Genomic DNA, 20694 nt, shown 5'->3' with positions numbered 1-20694 from the left:
TAGTAACAGATACTGTGTTTCTCCATGAGACTACGTAACATTCGGGTTTTTGTAGCTCAGAGATCTGGCATCCAGCACCAGGTTCAGCAAGTCTGTTCCCATGGTCTACCAATGCCACGTCCAGTCATATGTCTCAAAAAAGCTACCTGCCTGTATTGTGTTGTTCCCCTAGGGGTGACCGCCATGTTTTCATTAGAATGTATAAATATACTTCTTTTTTTATCTTTCAGAAGAAAAAGCTGCCTTTGAACAAGGTAGCTGTACAGACAATGTCTTAGCATGGGAACAGGTTGCCCAGAGGGGTTGTGCAGTCACCGGATTGAGCCCTGAACAACCTGGTCTCATCTGACAGCTGACCCTGCTTTGAGCAGGAAGTTGGACTAGGGACCTGCTGAAGTCCTTTCCAAACTGAGGTATCCCATGGTGCTACAAAAAAGGCATCAAAGGTATGTGGCCAGCTTTCATTTCACTCCTCTCACTCCATTCAGGTATCCCTAGAATGTTTGGCTATTTACTTTTTTTTACTTATAATGTTTTCTGAGGTTTTAGAACACATTCACATCATATGTGCATGTGTTTCTATGGAAACATAAGGGTTTCCAAAACAATTTTTTTTTTTTTTTTTTTAAAGAATGGGACAGGAAACCTCATGGAAGTTCTTGATTCCACAAAGTCTTCAGAAAAGTCAAGTTATCGAGAGTCTTGCAGAAGAAATCTCTGCAGCTGGTAAAATATTGATGCAGAGAAATCTAAAGGCAGGTTGTGTCTCATCCCCATGATTACATCCCTGTTGCTTTTCAGAACAACAGGCTAAAACTTCCAACAAAAAATTGCTGGGAAATTTGTTTGCAAATTGATTTGAAAAGTTCAATGGAAACAAAAATAGAACAGCAGGCTTCTGGGCATTTATTCTCCCTGCATTTTCCTACCCTTTCAATTTTCAGACTAAAAGAGCAAATTCTTAGTTATTACAGAATTTGATACTGCTAAGGAAGGAACACCTACAACTGAAATACAGCATCAGAACCAGGCAACTACATAAACACTTATCAGAAATCCTTGTACTTTAACTGCCTCACCCTGCATTTAGGGGACAAAAGATTCAAGAAGCTATTCTGTTTGTTTGCCATCTATTAGAGAATGAATACAGCCTTCTCATAATGTCAGTGATTTGCTAAATGTCCCTGTGAAGCACAAAAGCCTGCTGTCCAGTTTGCATGCCTGTGAGTGCTGCAGCCCTCTGGAATAAGGCATGAGCTGCCATTTTGCAGTGTTCTGGTACTGATTTCAAAGCCTTCTCAGAAGACCAAATTTCTGTTTCTTATCTACATAAGCTTTATTTGCTTTCTCCTTTTAGAGGCCACCTAAAGGTATCAGCTTATGGGTCTGCATTTCTCTGCATGACAATATACCCATATATTTCCCACTGCTTATTTTGACTTAGTGGTCAAGCAGCTTGCTGAACTCACGCCTGTCAACTGGTTTTGATGTGTAATATTCAGCCTCAATTGCTCATTTCTTGCACTTCTGTCCAAATTTCTCTCCGATGCACTGTAAGCAAGTCTGGTTACTTTACATCTCTGAACATCAACTGTACAGCCCTACTGACCTGCTCTCTCGCTTGCTCTCATTTTGTGTTTTAAACCCGCTGCTGAAGCACGGTCTGTATCACTATTGCAGTATGCTTGCCTTGCTTCTTTTGGATTGCTATGCAGTAGCAACTTCACTGGTTGTTAAAACAGGTCGCGCTTCACAGCATGGACTACGTCTCACCTACTTCCTGCAGTATCCCGTTTCTTGTTTTACTTGGTACAGGCATTTATTTTTTCTATTTCTGCATTATTTTTCTTTTCTTTTTTTTTTTAAACATGAATGTCAGCAGTAATGGAAGTGTTGGACTGGCAGTTCAGAGAGAGCAAAAGCGAGGACCAAGTACCATCTTCCTCCTGCTGCGCCTCTCCAGCACCTCGTGGTTGTCCTGAACGGCTGCCAGATGAAGTGCCCGCAGCTCCAGTTGCGCCTCCCACCCCTCCCGCGGCTGAGACAGCCCATAAGGACTCAAGGGGCAGCGATACTTCTCCTCTTGAGGAAGGGCTCAGTCAGGGCTGGATTAAGACAAGAAACACCTTGGCTACAAACTACCAAAGTGCCTTAGCATGACAGCAGCATTCAGTGACAGTTTGCTAGGCCAAACTTAGAAAATTAAGCCATCTGTGACTGGAGAGGCAGGAGGCAGAGATCACACCCCACGTTCCCTCACCGGCTCCAAAAGCTATGCAACCCTCTCTTCTTCCTCTCACCGCTTTGCACAGACAAAAAGAAAACCAAAGCTCTTCCCTCCCTCCCCTGCATCACTAAAAAATTGTCTCCTCCACTCCAGGAACCAACTTCAGCAAACTGGAGGGATTTGGGTAGTGACAAAAACCTTGCTAAACATCTCTCCCCAATCCAAAGGAAATATATCAGGTCCCTGTGGGACTCCTCCTGGGACACTGGAAGCTGCTGACTAGCATTTTTACACGGCACCATGCTGCCATTTGCAGCTTTTTCTTTAGCTGATTGTGACATCTTCGCCGCCCTACCCCTACTCTTTTGAACACAGGATGAGTCCCCAAAACCCCCTTTCCCAAACAACAGTATTTGCTTTTCCCCTCAGATGCTGAACGTTATTGCAGATCTGTAGCAGGAGCCCTGAGGTTCGCAGCAGTCCCTCTCACGATGGAGGAGGTTTCAGCTTACGTCTAGCCTGCACTCCAGATTTAATTGGAGGTAGCTGGCGGCACTTGAACCGCATCTCTGGAAACCTGCCCACTTTGGTGGCAACCAGAGAAGGGGCAAGGATGCAGACATGGGTCTGTCAATCGATGCTCACTCTGCAAGCAGCTACAATGCGGGGAGCTTGGGGAGAGGAGGTGGCAAGGAGAGAAGAACCACCCCGTACAAACAAAAGGTGCGTGCTGACGTTAATCTCCGCTAACAAAGCCCGCATGGAGCCTGTGCTCTGAGTCACCCAGCTCAGTGGCGAGCCGAGAGAAAGCTCATGAATCAAACCGCCCCACCGTAAGAAGCAAAGCGGTGCGGACAGGGGGAGGGGAGGAGAGACAGGCAGGGCTTGCGTCAGACCCACAGCCGCTGCCTCCGCACTGCCCCTGCCTCTGCCGCCCGGGCACCCGCTGGTCCGTGGGCACTCTCACCTGGCCCCAAACCCCCTATCCGGAGGCCCTGCAGAAAAAACACATCAGGGCGGCAGAGCGGGTGCGAGAGGGCCTCGCCACTGCACGGCCCTCCTGCCACCGCAGGACGCGGACCCTTGTGTTTACACTGGCATGGGCACACCGCGCTTAAGGACCACTCTTACCCCAGGGTGGCATGCCGCTTTGGGGAGCGGGGGAACGGGAAAGGCGAGCATCTGGGGATATGCCTGGCACCAGAAGAGGGCTGTGACAGTGGGGGCCAAGTCTCTTCCACCATTTCTTTCATTTAGCTGCACATGTGTAAGATCAGAGCAGAAGCGACCACCTATGGAGAGTGGGCCCTGAAGACCATTTTTGCAGCTTCGCCAACATGCAAAATGCCAAATGGCATGAGTATATACATCTTAACGGATTTACCATGGCAGCTCCGCACAGGCGCAGAGACTTCCTTCCTCTCCAGTCAGCTGAAGACTCACAGAGAGAACAGGTGTGTTACTGCCGAGGAATTGGCTTCAGTTCTTTTGTATAATCAAATGCAAGCTTAGATTTAAAAGCACATCAGAGAAGAAAAGAAAACCATCCTCCTCCATAATATGTACACCAAGCAGCAAGCCATATGTATCTGACCATAACCAAACAAGAGCTATTTTTCACAGCTACAAGTATAATCTCCTTTTCTGTTGGTTGAGTTCTCAACTCGTGCGCTCCAGTGGCTGGGCGGTGAAGGGTACGATGTGGCAATTCCAGGTGCTAGAGCAATTATATACCTCTTCACACGCACATAGTCCTTGGTTGTTGCAGGGTAGGCCAGGAAGGGAAGCCAAGAGCCTGCAACAAAGGTTGCAGGCTTTCCAGGCTGGCAAGAGCAAAGGCCTCCGTCTCAGAGCCCAACTACTCAGGTGCTCCTTGAGGGAGAAAAACACATTAAGCTGACGGGAGATGCATTCAAAGCCCACAGGCCCTGCGGAACTGGCATACAGCGCAGAGCAAACCGGCTCTCAGTAAGAATTGCAGTCGGGTATTTCTTTTATTTTTCCTTCATTTCTTTCTTGGGGGAAAAAAAGAAGAAAAAAAGAAAAGCAGGCCATCTTGCTGACTGGTACAGAGGGGCTGGCTATGCAAACTCTGTAGCAAAGCACAGCATGGCCATCAAAATGATGTGCCTTGGGAGCAGGAGAAGCACCATGAGCTCTGGGCTACTGTTTCTAGGCAAGGACCTCGAAGACCAGTAAATACTACCCTCTCTTAGGGGAACTGTCAGGAGGGAACAGGAGCTCTCTTGTGTGGATGTGGTGCTTTGTTTAATGCTCACCTGGAAGATGAGTGTTTTATTGTGATGACAAGCAAGCATAAAAACCTTGTCCTGGGGATGTTCACTTGATAGATACTAGTTTACTAGCACTTTCAGGAGAGACAAGCAAGAAGGAAATAGACTGGCATGAAAAAACCCTCTTCTCTGCAAGCATTTGAGAGTTGTTAAGACAGTGCCAGAAGACAACCGTGTGCATCTGAGATCAAAGGGCTCCAGTGGGGAGAGGAGTTATAGTTGCTCAAGGAAAAGAAACAAAGATGACAAGGCACATAAGCCTGCTTAGGTTATCTTCATAGAACAGCAGAGCCTCAGGAACAGCTATTCACATATACTTTCTGTCTTAAAATGTCTGGTTTCAGTGCATCATTTCAAGTATTAAAATAAATGATACCATGCAGCCACTTGAAGCTCAATTTATTAGAATCATAGAATCGTTTGGGTTGGAAGAGACCTTTAAAGGTCATCTAGTCCAACCCCTCTGCCGTGGGCAGGGACATCTTCAACTAAATCAGGTTGCTCAGAGCCATGGCCAACCTGACCTTGAATGTTTCCAGGGATGGGGCATCCACCACCTCTCTGGGCAACCTGATTCTGCAAACAGACACCGCTTCACTTTGCCTGGTCCTGAGCTCGCTAGAAGATGCTTGGCTCTGTTATTCTAATGTCAAGCAAAAAACCATATGCCCCGCCTCTCAGACAGGTCTATTAACTGGGGCTCAGTGGCTCACTAACCGCTACTATGCAGATTTCAAGCAGAACAAGCTCATGTCTGCCCCAAAGATACTACAGGACAGATGGGTCCTCTTCACTGCGGGCCCCATTATGCACAAGAGGAAGAACTGCAGGTGTCCAAAATTAGCTGGACCTGATGGATCAGAGTTGATCTGTAGGGTGGATCTATGTCTATAGGCCAGGGTAAATGAACATTAGGGAAATTTAGGGTAGAGGGAAGTAAAAGGCACATATCCTCAAGCCTGACAAGGAGATGCCATTCAAAGAGAGCAAAACTCACTACAACTGAAATTGATAAGGATTTTCCATATCTAAAAAGTTCTGCAAAAGATCAAAACTGTTTCCAACAAGTTTAACTGTGACAGTTTGCCCGAATTTTGACACTTGGAGACAGGCAAAAATAATCGAGCTGCACTGACTTAATAAGGAAATTAAGTATTCAGGAAAGCAAAGGTAGTCGGTGCCATCTTCCTGGGCTCAAAATCCTTATCGGCTTGAAGCTAATTCTGCTATTCCTCCTACGGAGTCACAATTTTTACTTAGAAAATTCATGCTCTCTACCTACTTCTGCACTGAAGCTTTGAAAAGAGAAACCTCTAATCTCAAGGGCTGGAGAGGGCCTGCAGCTTTCATTCAAGCCTGTTTGCAGCCACCAGGTTTTGTCAGCTTTGGAACGGAAAAAGCTGAGAGGGGAAACTAAAGCAGAAATTGTCCAGATGTGCTTTCAGGAGCTTACTGGGAACTTGCTTGCTTGTCGCAATCTGAAAGTGAAACTGCAAACCAGGGGGAACAGGATGATCAGCTGAACTGCTGCCACTAGTTTCTTTTGAGCTTTTAGTTACCATGCATTTGGAATTTTCACACCAGTAGTTCGTTAATAAACTGACATTCCAGCACTGCTACAACAGCAAAGCACCCTGCAGATCACAGCTTTGTCTGTACCGGGGAAATGACCAACGCAGCTGTAGCAAAATAACTCTCCTCTCCAGCTTTTATTCTAGTACCACTGTTAGCAGGCTTGAGGTGGGTTTTTTCCTCCTTCCTGTGAACAGTTAAAAGGCGGGTAGGGAGAGTGTCTCCCTGCTGCAGCTGGGCCAGGAGGGGCCAGGTTTCCTCCGCCACCACCAGCAGTGTGCAAGGAGAAGCACCCAGCTGGAAAAGTTGTGCTAGTTGAAAAGGAGGTGCTACGCACAGTAGTTTTAGCTCGGAACACCGGAGGCTTGCCAATACATTGACTTCACGTTGCTGGCATTCAAGCAGTTAAACACAACTGCGAACTCTGGAAGCTTTCCCACTCCTTGCTGAAGCTTCTCCCCAGTACACTGGTAACTGATAAACAGATGGTACAACAGATACAGTGTCAGCTCCCTCCTTGTTGGAAATGCAGCTATCCAACATTTAGTCAACCTGCCTACAGTGAGAAGTGATGGAATTAGAAGTAAAAACATGCTTGCATTTCCCTTTCACTTTTAACTACCGCACATACACAGCCTGTGCCTTTTGCATCTCTAACAGAGTCCAAAATTCATTTTTTTCAAGGGAGTCTTCTCTCTGTAACTTTCCCATCCTGGCTGTTGTGGCAAAAGGTGGTAAAAACTCCCCCTTATTCAGTCTCCTACAACCAGTCTAGGATAAACAGTCGTTCAGACTGGCAACATTTTCCACCTCAAAGCTGCATCCAAGGAATAACGTAGACACTGCAAATAGTGTCATGAACTCCAACGCTCACGAACCAGCAAGACTGCTAGAAGCATCTGGCACTGTTTTGAGGAAAAGTTTTCAGTTTGGTTCTAGTTGGGCTTCCCCTGTGCTTCGCTGCCATCTCTGACTTCCCTCCAGCCCTTCGCAGTGGCTTCACCAAACTGAGCGCCAAATTCTGCTCCCTGATAAATACCTCTTGCACCCTCCACCGACTCCTTCACTCTCTCCCGTGACTCCCCCCACATATTTCCCAAGCTGTACCCACTTTCATCAGCCTCCCACTATCTTTCTGTCCTCTCATAATGAGGCTCATTTCTCTTCCCTCCATGTAAGGCTTTATGTTCATTAGTACCACACTTCCCTCGTTGCCCGCTTCCCCCAGAGCTCTGTCCCAGAGCCAAGCAAAATTCACATCTTGTTCTGAATTCTGCACTTCTAGCAGAGCATACATTTTCTCTTGCAAATGCCTTATATCAAGAAGTAACTATGATTCGGGACAACTTGCCAAGCAAATCTCCCTTTTCTTTATGTACCAAGCCATTTAAAAGTCACTTGACGTGGATAAAAAGCACAAGGTTTTAAACAGGCTCTATTATTTTTGCCAGCAAAGGATATAGCAAGGTTTGGGGATTTTTATGTGTGTGTGTGTGTTTTTAGTTCCAGGCTGAGTCAATATATTATGGAAAACAGACCTGCCTCCAGTTACCTAGAGACTGCTTAACCATGGGGTTCAAGTGACACTGTAAAACCACTCCACAGGAACGCCACTCAATTGCTCAATTCAGCAAACCCTGTTGGTGGATTTTCCCCCCTTATAAATCTCACTTGTCTATTCATTATTTCCCATATTGCATGAGAAAAAGAAAAAGGAAAAAGCTTTATTAATTGATGGAGATTTAGACCCTTATTAATGCTGAGATTTAAACATACAATTAAGTCAGGAAAGTCAAATTATGTTTTTTTCTGCTTTCATTCCCTTTTCCATTACTTCCCCATCATAAATGTATGCTTTCTCTCCTGTGAGCTCTGCCATCAAGCACATACGCTCCAAAAGCTTTGTTATTTCCAAAACGCTGCTCCAATGCTAACTTCAGCAGCTCAGCCTCACTCTTCTCCTATGATACAGCAAAGTATTTATCGCTATTTTCACAAGTGAACTCTCCCCCCAAAGGGTAAAGTTATTCTCTGCTTGGGTGCCTAAAGCTTGGCTCCTTTTCCAGAGAGGCCAAATGCCTGTAAACCCTCTCCCTTCTCAGGGAGCTGCACCTCTGCAAAGTAAACAACATTCATGTGAGAGCCTAAATACAAGTCCAAGTGCTTATCTTTAGGCACCCAAGTCTGGAAATGTTGGTCTGAGTGAACAGGCCCCGCTTGTGGCATGAATCACTCTACAGAGCAAGGTTAGGATGGAGGAGCTTCCAATTCTTAATTTAATTCTCTCGGCCATCCTGCTGCTTAAATGAGAAACTCAATTGGGAATCTTAATTACAGTAATATACTCACCAAACATATTGTATTCATTTTTTTTAATTACTTTAGAAATGGCATCACCAGCCAGCAGAACAAAAACAATCCTGCACAAAAATAGATTTAAGGCCCCACAGCCTGGTGTAAAAGGAGTCCTTGGAGCCCACCACATTTGGATCCAAGGACTCCTGTGGGTTTCCTTAGCCACAGAGGTGCCCCCGAGCCCCAGCAGCAGGCAGCTAGCAACACCACAATGCCAAACCTACTCCCTTTCTCAGATTTTTCTGAGCTAGCTCCTCTTCTACCTGCATTCAGATGACCAAGTATTTGAGCATGAATTATCATCATCCTGGATACGTGATTTTATGCCCTCAGTCTCCATTCCCCTGCTGCCCACGGGTCCCTTGTTCATCCACTCCAGTGAGGGAGGAGCGTGCCAGAGCTGACACCATTCAGGCTATCCTTCATAATCCCCTTTTTAGTATGATAGGGGGCACATCTTTTAACCTTCTTCAGTTCCTTCCCTTCTCCCAGTAGATACAGAGCAGGAAAAAACGATATGTCAACTATCAGAAACTCTTTGTAAAAAGCCTGATCTCAGCAGAAGCAGGGCTGCTCTCTTAAGCTTAAGCCCTTCTGCACGCAGCCCAGTGAGAGTCCACAGCCAGAAGCAGTTCACTTAAATGGCAGCCACCAGACAGTCCTCCAGGTAAGGATGCACTGATTATAAAACAGACACTCACATTTGCTAGGGAAAATGTAGCAGATCTAAAGTTAAGCCTAGTTTTGTTTTTTCAGTTTGACCTGGCAGCTCCCATTTTGTCCAGGACCTGCCTTTCGGGGACACCGGCTTCCTCCTTCCCTTGCACATGCAAAGGACAACCTCAGCAAAGAGCAGAGAAACATTTAGAAAGTCTTTGCATAAAACCCTTCCCAGCCAGAAGCTCTCTGAAGAGTCCAGAAGGACAGACTATTTGAACGATATCATCAGTTTGCCAGGTCTAACGAGGCAATATAACCGCTTGGACGTGACCGTGTTTGTTTGTCTCGCTGGTAGCACAGCCCTGGATCCTGCTGTCACATGCCTCCGAGCACTTCAGGCCAGGGAACGTCTCTCAAGATTGTTGGTAAATTCTTATCTGTATTACACTTGCAGAGGTGACGCTTGCAGACGTAACCCTGAGCAAATCTGAGCCAGGCGGTAACCCTGGTAATTTGGAGGGGGATGGGGAGAACAGCAGCAGCCAGCTGGGTGCTGATCAAGATGCCTCACACACAACCCTTTGCCTTCTACAGCTGCTAGGGCTCAAGCTAGGACCTGTAGTCAGCAAGACAGGCTACAAACAACGCAGAAGAAATGTGATCGGTGCCTGAAAACACTGCTTGCATCCTGGATGCCGCAAAATATAATATTTCTTTTAACTCCCTTTTCTTGATCTGCACTACTCACCGCTGCTACAGTGGGGCTTGATTTGTACTTAGAGCTAGCTGAAACATGGGACAAAAAAGTACACGTGAAAAACACGCCTTTTGTGTTCATTTCAAAACTTGCCAACCGGTTGTCGTAGTGGCCTTTATTCACATCATCCCTACAGGCCACGGTGTGTTTCACCAATAGGAAGATCCTCCTCTCTGATTACTAGGACACAATGATGTCAACTGAGCGCACTTGCCACAAACAGGAGGTAAAACCCATTAGCATAAACGTCAGTGAAAGATACTTAGACAAATTTGTCTCACCTTGGGCTTGCCCCAAGCTACCAGATCAGTTGACTACTTTCCGCAGCTCAGCTAATGTGTAATAACTCTTCCAGCTGTGGTAACTCAGTGATACACCTGAACTCAGTCGGGACTGGGGTGAAATATTTCAGCCCTTTCACAATAAGCATAAACGCCACATTGACTAGTCTACACTTGCATTTACTTTTTCTCCTCTTAACTCATTTTGCTTTCCCCTGCCTACGTACGGCTCCTTGGCCTCTAAAGATCTGAAGAGTGGAAGACACCACTGAGAAACCTACAAAACCTATCTTCATTTAGCAGTAAAGACAAAGTTCATAAAAGTAAGTGGAGAGTACAGCCAGACTTGGCTTCCCCCCCCCGCTGCCCCCTTTTTCATTAGCAGCTAAAATTAGCTAAAACCTACAATTTCAGGGGAAAGGAGAGAGGGGGGCAAATACGGAACCACTCCCGTTTCAGGTCACATCTAATGAAAATGTTTGGCCAGAAAGAATAGGAAAAAATGTTTTAAACAATGTAAGGTTTCATGTCAACATTTTCTAACTGTAATCATTCATTTCAGAAATGCTGAAATGTTTCATTTCTACATTATTACACATGTGAATGTTTTGCTATAACACTGAATTTTTTAACTGACTCACGTTTAAAAAAAGGAAAAGCAGCTAAAAAAATTAAATAGATTGAAAACTGAATGTTTCACTTAGGGTTATACAAAACATTCAGAATTTCCACTGTGCGATTTTTTTTAATTTGACAACTAATCCAGGAGATCCCAGATTTCACTCCAGCAACGCTGTTTGTGGGAACGTCATAACTCACGCACCCAGTCTGTTTGCTGACATTTCGAATTGAAGATGGACTCAAAGGGTCTGTTGACTTCTCTCCCTCGGGTAGTGTCACCTCACCTTGAACAAAGCCAGCAGAACAACAAGTAGTGGGGTCTCTGCCAATTCACCCTAGGTGAAAGCCTATGAACCTATTTCACTCATACTGGTGTTGATGTTTGCACCTGACAATAAAGTGCTCTCAAATCCATGCACAAACTGTTTTAGAGCACCACTTGCTTTACGCATCTCTGGAGAACTAGTCTGAGAAAGCTCCTCTAGGGTTTTCAACCAAAAGAGACAAAGTACAGCACTTAGTAACACTTTGCTGCTGTGTCTGGGCAAAGGACTTTTCACCAGCTGGGATCCACCAAGAATTATTACCTTCAATTTTCTCCTCAAGGAATAGGCAGTTTAAGGGCTAGAAAAATCTCCTCTCCCTACCTAATCACCTATGCAGCTCTGTGCAAAGCAGGCAGTGGATAATATGGAACAAAACTGAGAACAGTTCTCATTTTCCTGAGCAACTGAAGTGCAGTTTTAAACATGTAATAGACATTTTGCCTTTACCATTAACGAGCAGAATACGTAAAGTATGACTGCCTCGATACCCTCTGGGCACTCGAGTTTAGACTTCCATTAACAACCTCATTAGCAATAAGAGATACACAGTATGTTGCATTAAGAAAAGGATCATAATCTGTGCTTTTGGGAGCTACTGTATGTAAGCTGTATGTCTGCCTTTTTGAATTACAGATTCTTACTGTAGGTAATCTAATCAAAATGCTAACAAACCCCTTTTCATATGATCACAGAAAAACCACTGCACATTAAGAAACACAGACGATAAGCAATGATACTCAAAATGTCCTTTTATGCACATTAGAGCGGTGCTGAAGACGACATCTGTATTCTGAGGTGAGCAACAGCAAAATCCCCAGACATGACTGCAATCAAGAAATCGCAGTCTAACACTCGCTGAAGCTGGTGTTAGTATCTCCAGTAGCTCAAGTGGGTTTCAGATGAGTTGTCAATCAACCCTTCCTTCATCCCCACTTATTCTGAGCAGGCTCCTTACACCAAGCAATGCTACACAAAGGCAAATGTTAACAGCTGCTGAGCTCCCAAAAATCTCTCAAAGTCACCGAAAGCGGAAAAGGATCGACATCTGGTAGGCTCAGGATTGGGTTTATAGCAGTTTGAGACCCCTAGAAACCTGACAAACAATCTTAAACAACAATGGTGAGAGCTCCATTCTAGGAAACATTAAAAACGATGGAAGAGCAGAAAACATACTGAGGGGGTGGGAAGCCAAACCAAAAAGCCCAGAGGAGAGCAAGGCTGCTTTTTTCTACTCCTTGTGCCTTACCACAACTACCTTCTCAAGCCTAATGACCTCTTCAGCTAAGTCTCATTATAAGGGACGTTAGGGTAAACCAGAGAAAAGCTGCCAATATTGGACACTCCAAGAATACAAAGCCCATCAGCAGTCTGCTGATCACAGCAATTTGCAATTTTCACTTCCTCGGTTGATTGCTTGTGTTTTTTTAAAATACCTGCTAATCTGTTTTCCACATTTTCCTGTACTGCATATATTTGTCCTCTGGGTTCTTATTTCCTCCTTGTTTTGTTCTCAGATCATCGTTTGCCATCATCAAAGAATTTATCCTGAAATTTAAGGAAGTAAGAGTTGCTGCATGCCTTGAGGTTTCTAATCCAAAAATAACTCGATAACTGGAGGAGATAAAGGGGCATTTTTTTGTTTTGGGATTTATTTTTTTTTTTTTAAGTTCTAGTTGAAAAGTACCTTAAGATCCTAATGTATATCTCACAAGTTTTTATTTTAAGGCACTGTGCTTATAGGCCTAAAAATCAGAGGAATGAAAGCACTGAGGCATTGTTTTTCCACCATAACAACATGAAGAATAAACTATTTCTCTGAATACATTTAGGGGAAAAAAATTGGCTCTTGGGCAGGAACTTCATGTGCCAAGTTTAAATTCTCTGCAAATCAGGACTGCAAAACGACCCACCTTTGAAACAACAGTTCGTAACAAAAGTAATGCATCCTTAACTGGGACACTAAAAATGATGCTGCTGGGACGGAGACTGAATGCATGTAAATTAAAGACATATTGCTAGATTTAATCAGTCCTGTCCAGTATTTATAAGTGTTCTTAAAATATGAGATCTGAGCAGACATCATAAGTCTGAATACGTTTGTTTAAAGTTAAAGGTTGTTTAGTAAATGTTATTTATACACTGTTAAACCTCAGAGGGAGAAACATTAAACATGTCTGGGATTCACAGAGTACACAAAACAGGCACTATATTGTACAGTTTGATGTATAACTTCCTATAATGGATAAATCCACCAACATCTGCTAAGTATGTAGAAGATTTATTACATTTTCGTAAGATTTACTTACTACGTAGACTTCATGATTTGACAAACAAAGCCCGACTACGGGGAAAACTGTTGTTTCATTATTCTAAACCCTTTTAAAACACACTTTGGAGGATGCACGAATATTCCCTCACCGCCCTCCCTGTCGCCTGATGGAGGGAACGGTCTCTGAGCCGTTGAGCTGGCTGAGAAAGAGAGAACTTGTGTCTCAATGTCTTGTTTATAGGATGGAGCCTTTGTGCTTCTCTTGGCAGCTCCCAGAGCAAGGTACAGTCCTGCATATTATCTCTCTCCAAAACTTTGCTGACGAACTCAGAGAGTCAACAAAAATCCTAGTACAGTGCAAAGACCCTCCCCTCCCCCTGCGGGAGAGCTCAGCAGGCTCTCCTCCCAGGGCATAGTGAAGTCAGACATTTGTTTTGGCATCCAGAAAACTCTTTTTGAAATCTGCGTGAAACTTGGTAAGTTCCCATAGTCCGGGAATCTTTGATGAAATACTGTAATTTTTTCTTATCACCGGGGAATAATGCTCTATGCTGGAAATAGAAATGGAAAATTTGGGCGCAGTGAAATCCTGTTTTCAGGAAGTCAGGGAAATCCCATTGCCTCCCCCTCCTCCCCCCAACCTCATTTCTGTAGTTCTTGGTTCATATAAATGAGCAGTCAAGCTTCAGCAGCAACAGTGAAATTGATTTCCCTGGTTTTAGATGAAAACCTGAAAGTGAAGGAAGCTCAGTTCAGAAACCAGAGAAAGCTGAGATTTTTCCCATTCAATGCTGGAGATGTGCACCTCCAGTACCTACCAAGAACGTGACTGAAAGTACATAAAGGACAGAGGGCTACTCACCAGAAGCCAAACTCGGGCTTGCTGTCATTTACTTTACCACATGAGCAAAATGAGGAGCAGCTTTTAGCCCAGGAATTATTACAAATACAGGTAAAATGTTTCTAAACAAAAAAGATAATTTCCCTTCTAGTAAGCTCTCCATATATATCACTTACAATCTTGGGCTAATATATCCTTTCCTTGAAATGGGTAGGCTTACATAAACGATCCTTCATTCCTTCTTTCTGACCCTCACTACATTCCTTTAAACCTCCTTAAAAAATGGGGTTCAATTTTAATGGAAATATTTCTCATGAGGAATTTGCAAATGGTTCCTGCAAGAAGCAGAATATAGGTACAGGTATATCTCGGAAGGAATCTAGCCATACAGGATAACACTCAACAGTTTAGCTGAAATGCTGATTTATTGGTACAGACCTCCACTTCCACAGCTGCTTCTTTCTGGAGAAGAATTATTATAGGACAATACCTCTACCTCTTAAATGGCTGCTCTCAGCCATACAAACACTTAATGTAACGTACATTCAATTCTTCTCTTATAGCCTTTAATCCAGCTGCATCCAAAACTCTCAGTCATGATTTGGTGTCATAACTCACATTCCAAGCTCTCCAGGACAGGGACCTATTTTTGTCATTTTGTAAACTTTTACTAGGTTCTCTGTGGACTGACTGGTGTCAAGAGATCGACAAACAAGTATGTATACTGATAATATGGACTGCCTCCTGCTAACAGACTTAATTTCTCAGCATCCTGGTGAAAAAACGTCTTGAATGTATGAAGCACTGGTTCTGTTACTGTATTTATTATTTAACATTTGCGTGTTAGAAGCACAGATGGGCAAGTGACAAGCAATAGCTATTGGGGAAAAACATTTTTACTCCTTGTACAAATACATCCCTAAGATAAGTTACAATATTCTCCTGCCAAAATGGAACAGCTAACGATTTTCTTGCAGTCTGAGAAGTCCCAGATCACAGATGGCCAGCTGAATAGTGGCTCAAGTAATGCTAAGCAATGAACAGCTGCTAACAATGAGGAAATTGTGCTTCTAAGGCCCGATTCAATGCCCACTGAAGTCAATGAAAATCATATAAACAGCAGTGAGTGCCCTAGTGGCACTATTCTTTGGCAAAAAGCCAAAAACCAGATAACAAAACATTGTTAAATTCCCCCTACCAGAATACTCACTGCTTTTACAGAGTAACTGAAACTTTGATCTCCAGGCAAGCCTAGAAGCATCCTAGTGAATGCAGCTGCATTTAAAATGCTGATGTACACTAAAGTAAGAGTATTATATACCTTACAGCGGATTAGGTCTTTATTTAGAATGGCTGCAGACATTAAGAGGTTTAGTTGATTTTCTCCCAGATGACAGGCACACTATTATAGAAAGCCAACACTTAATTTTGATAGACCACTACCTGCAAGTCCTTTCTTTCAGTAAAGGCTTATTAACAAATAGCACTGCTATTGGTTAGAGCACCACCCCTGCTATTCCTAATAACATGCGTCTATGAAGCATGTATAAGAAATCAAGTGTCTGCCCCAAGTATTCTGTAGTCACTGCTTTAGCTGGACTGATGGTGGCTACCCGCCCACAAGGAAGAAGATCAGAGAGCTAGGGACAGTTCAGTTCTGGAACACCATAGGAAATAGACATCTCTTGTGGGTTTTCTTAAACCAACAAGTATGAAATGGCAGGTATCTGATTTTTAAAGTGCTTAGAAGAAGCAGCACTGAAAGCCCAAACATGACATTTACAAACTTCACATCACTGTCCTAACCTGAAGCAGTATGGATGCAGCTCCGTAAGCCCATGGAGATGACTGACTACCTTCCCAGGAGCTCGGGACAGCAAGGAGCGGTCCTTGATGGGTGCGACAGAGCTAGAATACAGAAAGGGCAGAGCACTCGATGGGAACAAAACAGGAGGCTCTTTAAAGCTTAGGAAGAACTCATTAAAATTCAGAGATGTGTTGCTGATGAATAACATCAGTGCTAAATGCATCTCTCTGTCCATTACCTCCTTCATAAATATACCCATAAAAGAACCACTGAATTCAGGGAAAGACACTTCTTACAGTCACTTTCCTGATCTCGCACAAGATTTTTTAACTATCTGACACACAATGAATCTTAGGTACTTTAAAAGCAAAGAGGCACTACTTAGAAAGCTGCAGAGATCAAAGACAACTGTTTCTAAGGGAGGGGTTTTTTCTTTTTAAAATATGCCTGCAAAATGTCTAGTAGCACACTCCAAGTTTATTTCTTCAGCTTGCTCAAATGCTACACTCTCCTGGGTGCCTTTGCAGTCTCAGAAACAGAGCAGGTACTTTTGTGCTTCTTCATAGATTTTTCCATTCTGCTGCAGACTCTATTTATGTTCCATAAATGCACAGGTGCACACAGCTAATGGAGTCAGGTCCTATGGAAGTGATGAATCGCTTCTCCTGCTATTTGCATAGGCTGGAGGCAGGCATAGTGCAAGTAACTCTTTGCAGCTGTACCAACATGCTCCAGTGTCTACTTGCACTGTCCAAATCATCCTGCTCTGAGGCACCTCTTCAAAAAGAGCTGGAAGACGTGGCTAATCATCAGATTTACTAACGGTGTTGCTACAAAATTTAAAAGATTGGACTAGGAGCACAAAGGGACTAGAGAAAGTCTCAGCAATGAAGGGTGTGATAGAGCTCAGACTCCCTGAGGGAAGTATATTAACCAGCATAAGGCAGGTGCTAACACCAAGGGAGCCCTGACAGCATTTCTGACTGTCCCTGTCACTTGCGGCATGCACCTGCCACTCCTGCCACCTGGGTTCCTCACCTGGGACTGACAATTTTGGTTCAGAGCCAGCTTGCAAGGACACTTCTGCTGGGGACCTCCTCCTCAGGGACCACACTGTGTCCCCCCGAGTGAAAGGTCTTCTCCTGCTGGCCTAATACTGCCAGGTGGGAGCCCCAGACACCTCCCTGCCCAGCACAGAACTGGCCTGAAGCCTTGCTGCCACGACTGCTGCGTCATTCTATCCTGCAGGGAGAGCAGGAGCTTTCCCGAACTGGAATATTCTTCCCCAGTTGCTGATTTAGGCTGCCCTGGGCAAAAAAAGACCAAGAGCACAAGCCAGAAGCGCTCCTGCTGTGGCCACCACCTGCCATAGAGGAAAACACACCTTTTGTCACTCTGGTTGAGAGGTAGGCAGCCTCAGGCAGCTCCATTTCTAGTTTCCAGTTTGCTGTGGTGTGTCAGCAGCCTGCCATGATACACTGAGCTAATCACATCCTCCCCAGAGGCTGACATGCAACCTCTGGCCTATAGCATCCTAAACGCAAGTGTTTGCCAGGAAAAAAAAAAAAAAAAAAAAGGAAAAAAAAAGATCAACTCCAGCAACCAGTTATGGATGATGTAAGCAAAGGCGCGCTCTGATGCAGGAGGATGCAGCCCCACACACCAGCCTCACCAAATGCCCAAACAAGGGTTCTCGTGTGGCCAGAACGGTTCAGGTTTTCCACATTAGCACAAACTCTTATACACCCAGCCAATGCTACACAAAAAAGCTAGTAAAGGATTTTCCTCCTGCCCAAATGAGCTTGCTCAGGCAGGCTTCACCTCTTCTTGAGAGCGCCAGACGGAGGATAAGCACCCTGAATAACACTTTTAGGATATGTTTGGGTATCCTGAACTCTGCCCAAGTTCCTGAGTTAATCCTCTCTGAGGGCCTTAGACCTGAAGCACCAAGAGATTAATGTACGACAGGAAGCCAGTGGCACACCTAGGGACTAAACCTATGTCTCCCAGATCACAGATACACGTTGGGACCACTGGACCAGCCTCACTTGCTGGTAATTAGACATTTAACGGCATACCTGAAATTACAACCAAATTTTACTCAGTTAGACTGATCACTGTCTAATTTTGAAAGTAGTTACATGTGCTGACAGGATGATTACAGCTTTATTCACCCGTTTTAGACTCAAATTTAAAATAAAATATACTGAGATTGTTATCACATGATAAATTGCAGTCAGCTCTCAAGTCTATTTCTTCCAGATTTAATTCTAACATTGTAACGCTGACAGCCTCACACAGCTCAAAAGAGGGGTATTGTACTTTCCTACAGCAGAAGCTTGACAAAGGGACAGATAACACTTGCTTTGAGGCCTGGAGGGTCCCAAGCTGCTGGCTCTAAGACCACAGTCTGGCTACTGATTCGCTTTAAAAACCTGTTGAAAACTCACATGCATCCACTTGCAAATTCTCACTTACGTTCTTAGCTAGGAGAGGATAATGTAGCAGTAATTTTATGCATGATTTCGAAAAGTCTTCAGATTTAGTACCAATAATTTTTCCCTGTGACTCTGTGCAACTGAGTCCATGACAACAGAAGTACCCAGTTTGACACGTAAAGAGAACTGGGCAGTCAGGTAGGTAAATGGTTCCAAATTGTCCTTTCTTGTTTCTAAAATGATCTTTCTACAAAACACAACATACAGAAATAAATGCATTTTATATGAAGTCATTTTGATTGTCGCTAGTTCAGAATGACCTGCTTAATCCGTCTGTGTTCTCATTCATACATAAAGCAACTCTTGTAAATATGCGGTGATGACACACTGTTAACACGTCTCCTTGCATCTAAAAATAAACCCATACATGTGTATATCATACAACAGTGCTTGACACAAGTTCACATAATACGGCTGTACACATCCTACGCGTGAGAGACTTTCATCCGTGCTCTGAAGCTGCTAGCGCATTGACTTTCCCTTTGCTTTTCCAGTGAAGTTTCGTGTTTGCTTTTCTAAGCCTGCTTTTATTTGGACTTGTTTAAATGTTGGCATTCACAGAGCCGGGAGAGAAGTGGCGACTGTTAGAGAGTTTGTGCCCTCTGGTGTTCAGCGGTGTATACTGGATCCCTGAAAATGCCGCTGCTTTGTGCTGCTGCAGCATCCCCTCCTCACCAAGCCTTGGCTGGCTGTAACACAGCTCACTTCAACAGGATAAAGTATTTAGCCCTGGTCTGCTTAATTGTAGAAGTATTCTCAGCAAAATATTGGGCGGAGACCACTGTCTCCTTTTAAGACCATCTGCACGCTTCACATGCAAGATTTTAGCTTTGGGGATGATTTCAGCAAGATCCGCATCAACTCAGTAGTTTCCAAAACTGAGGAGAACTCTGGATGTGGCATGCCTCAATTAATGGCCTCAAGTTGCGCCAGGGGAGGTTTAGATTGGATGTAAGGAAAAATTTCTTTACTGAAAGAGTGGTTAAACATTGGAACAGGCTGCCCAGGGAAGTGGTTGAGTCACCATCCCTGGAGGTATTTAAAACACGTGTAGATGCGGCACTTAGGGACATGGTTTAGTGGGCATGGTGGTGTTGGGTTGACGGTTGGACTCGATGATCTTGGAGGTCTCTTCCAACCTTAATGATTCTATGCCTTTGTGTTTTCACTAGTTCAAATCAGCAAAAAAGTACAATGGATAACTTTAGAAAATCAAATCACTTACTGACCAAATCCCCTGAGTCCCAAAGCTGAGGATATACTCTTTAGCCTATACTAAAATACAGAAGCTCCCGTCAGCATGGTTTTCAGATGGCTGGTTCACATTTCCTGTTACCATGCCTGTAGTAAATTCGTCAAAATCCCAACTAAAATCAAGTTTGTGGGCATAACAAACGTTATGCCCACAAGCACTAAAGCTTTGCCAGAGATGACTCAATTACAAATTTCAGCAGGCAAATTCTGAATAGAAAGCCGAGCTTATTCTCCCTCTGCAATCCATCCAAACTTTCCACAGTTCACTCTAAAGACACTCTGATGTGGAGTTGTTCACTGCAGTGAGATTTAAGGTAGTTTGCAAAGATTTTAGTGATCAAACTGTTCAATCCCCAGATACCACCACTCCACCATCTAAGCTACGTACGTGCCACGTTGCCATTGCTCAGGAGCTCTAGTTTCAGAAGAACCATTCACCTTAGCACCTACCCCTGATAGGGATACCAGAGAAGGCTACTCCCTACCATTTTGGGCATCCAAAAGCCAAGACCAGTAGGTGAGGTTTTGGAGGAGTCCAGTGGCATCTGCATCTATGACCTCCCAAACTGTCTCTTCTACCCCGCCTACACCTACGAACCCGCTACAACAGCTCCTCTACACTTTGGACTGGCTGCAGACGAGTGATAAAGCTACTCTAAACTCGTATTCTGACCTAAATAAGCAAGGTCCTTTTATTTATCCTTTGAGGGGAACCATTTTCCTCTGATTCCCACAACCTTCCCCAGTGTTCTGGTGGAGCCATTTCTTCTTAGGGTGTTAGAGGAAAAGACGGTGCTGAAGATCTCATTTACAAACATGACCCTCTCAGCAAATGAATCTTTCACGATGACATTCAAAACAGTAAGTTACCAGTTTCCATCACTGTAAGGAACCACCCTAAAAAGAAAAAAGCTTGCATAAATGCCGGGGGG

The sequence above is a fragment of the Pygoscelis adeliae genome, unplaced genomic scaffold (genome assembly GCF_000699105.1).
Source record: "Pygoscelis adeliae isolate BGI_AS28 unplaced genomic scaffold, ASM69910v1 Scaffold33, whole genome shotgun sequence".
Taxonomy (NCBI): Eukaryota; Metazoa; Chordata; class Aves; order Sphenisciformes; family Spheniscidae; genus Pygoscelis; species Pygoscelis adeliae.
Note: the sequence above shows the minus strand (reverse complement) of the source record.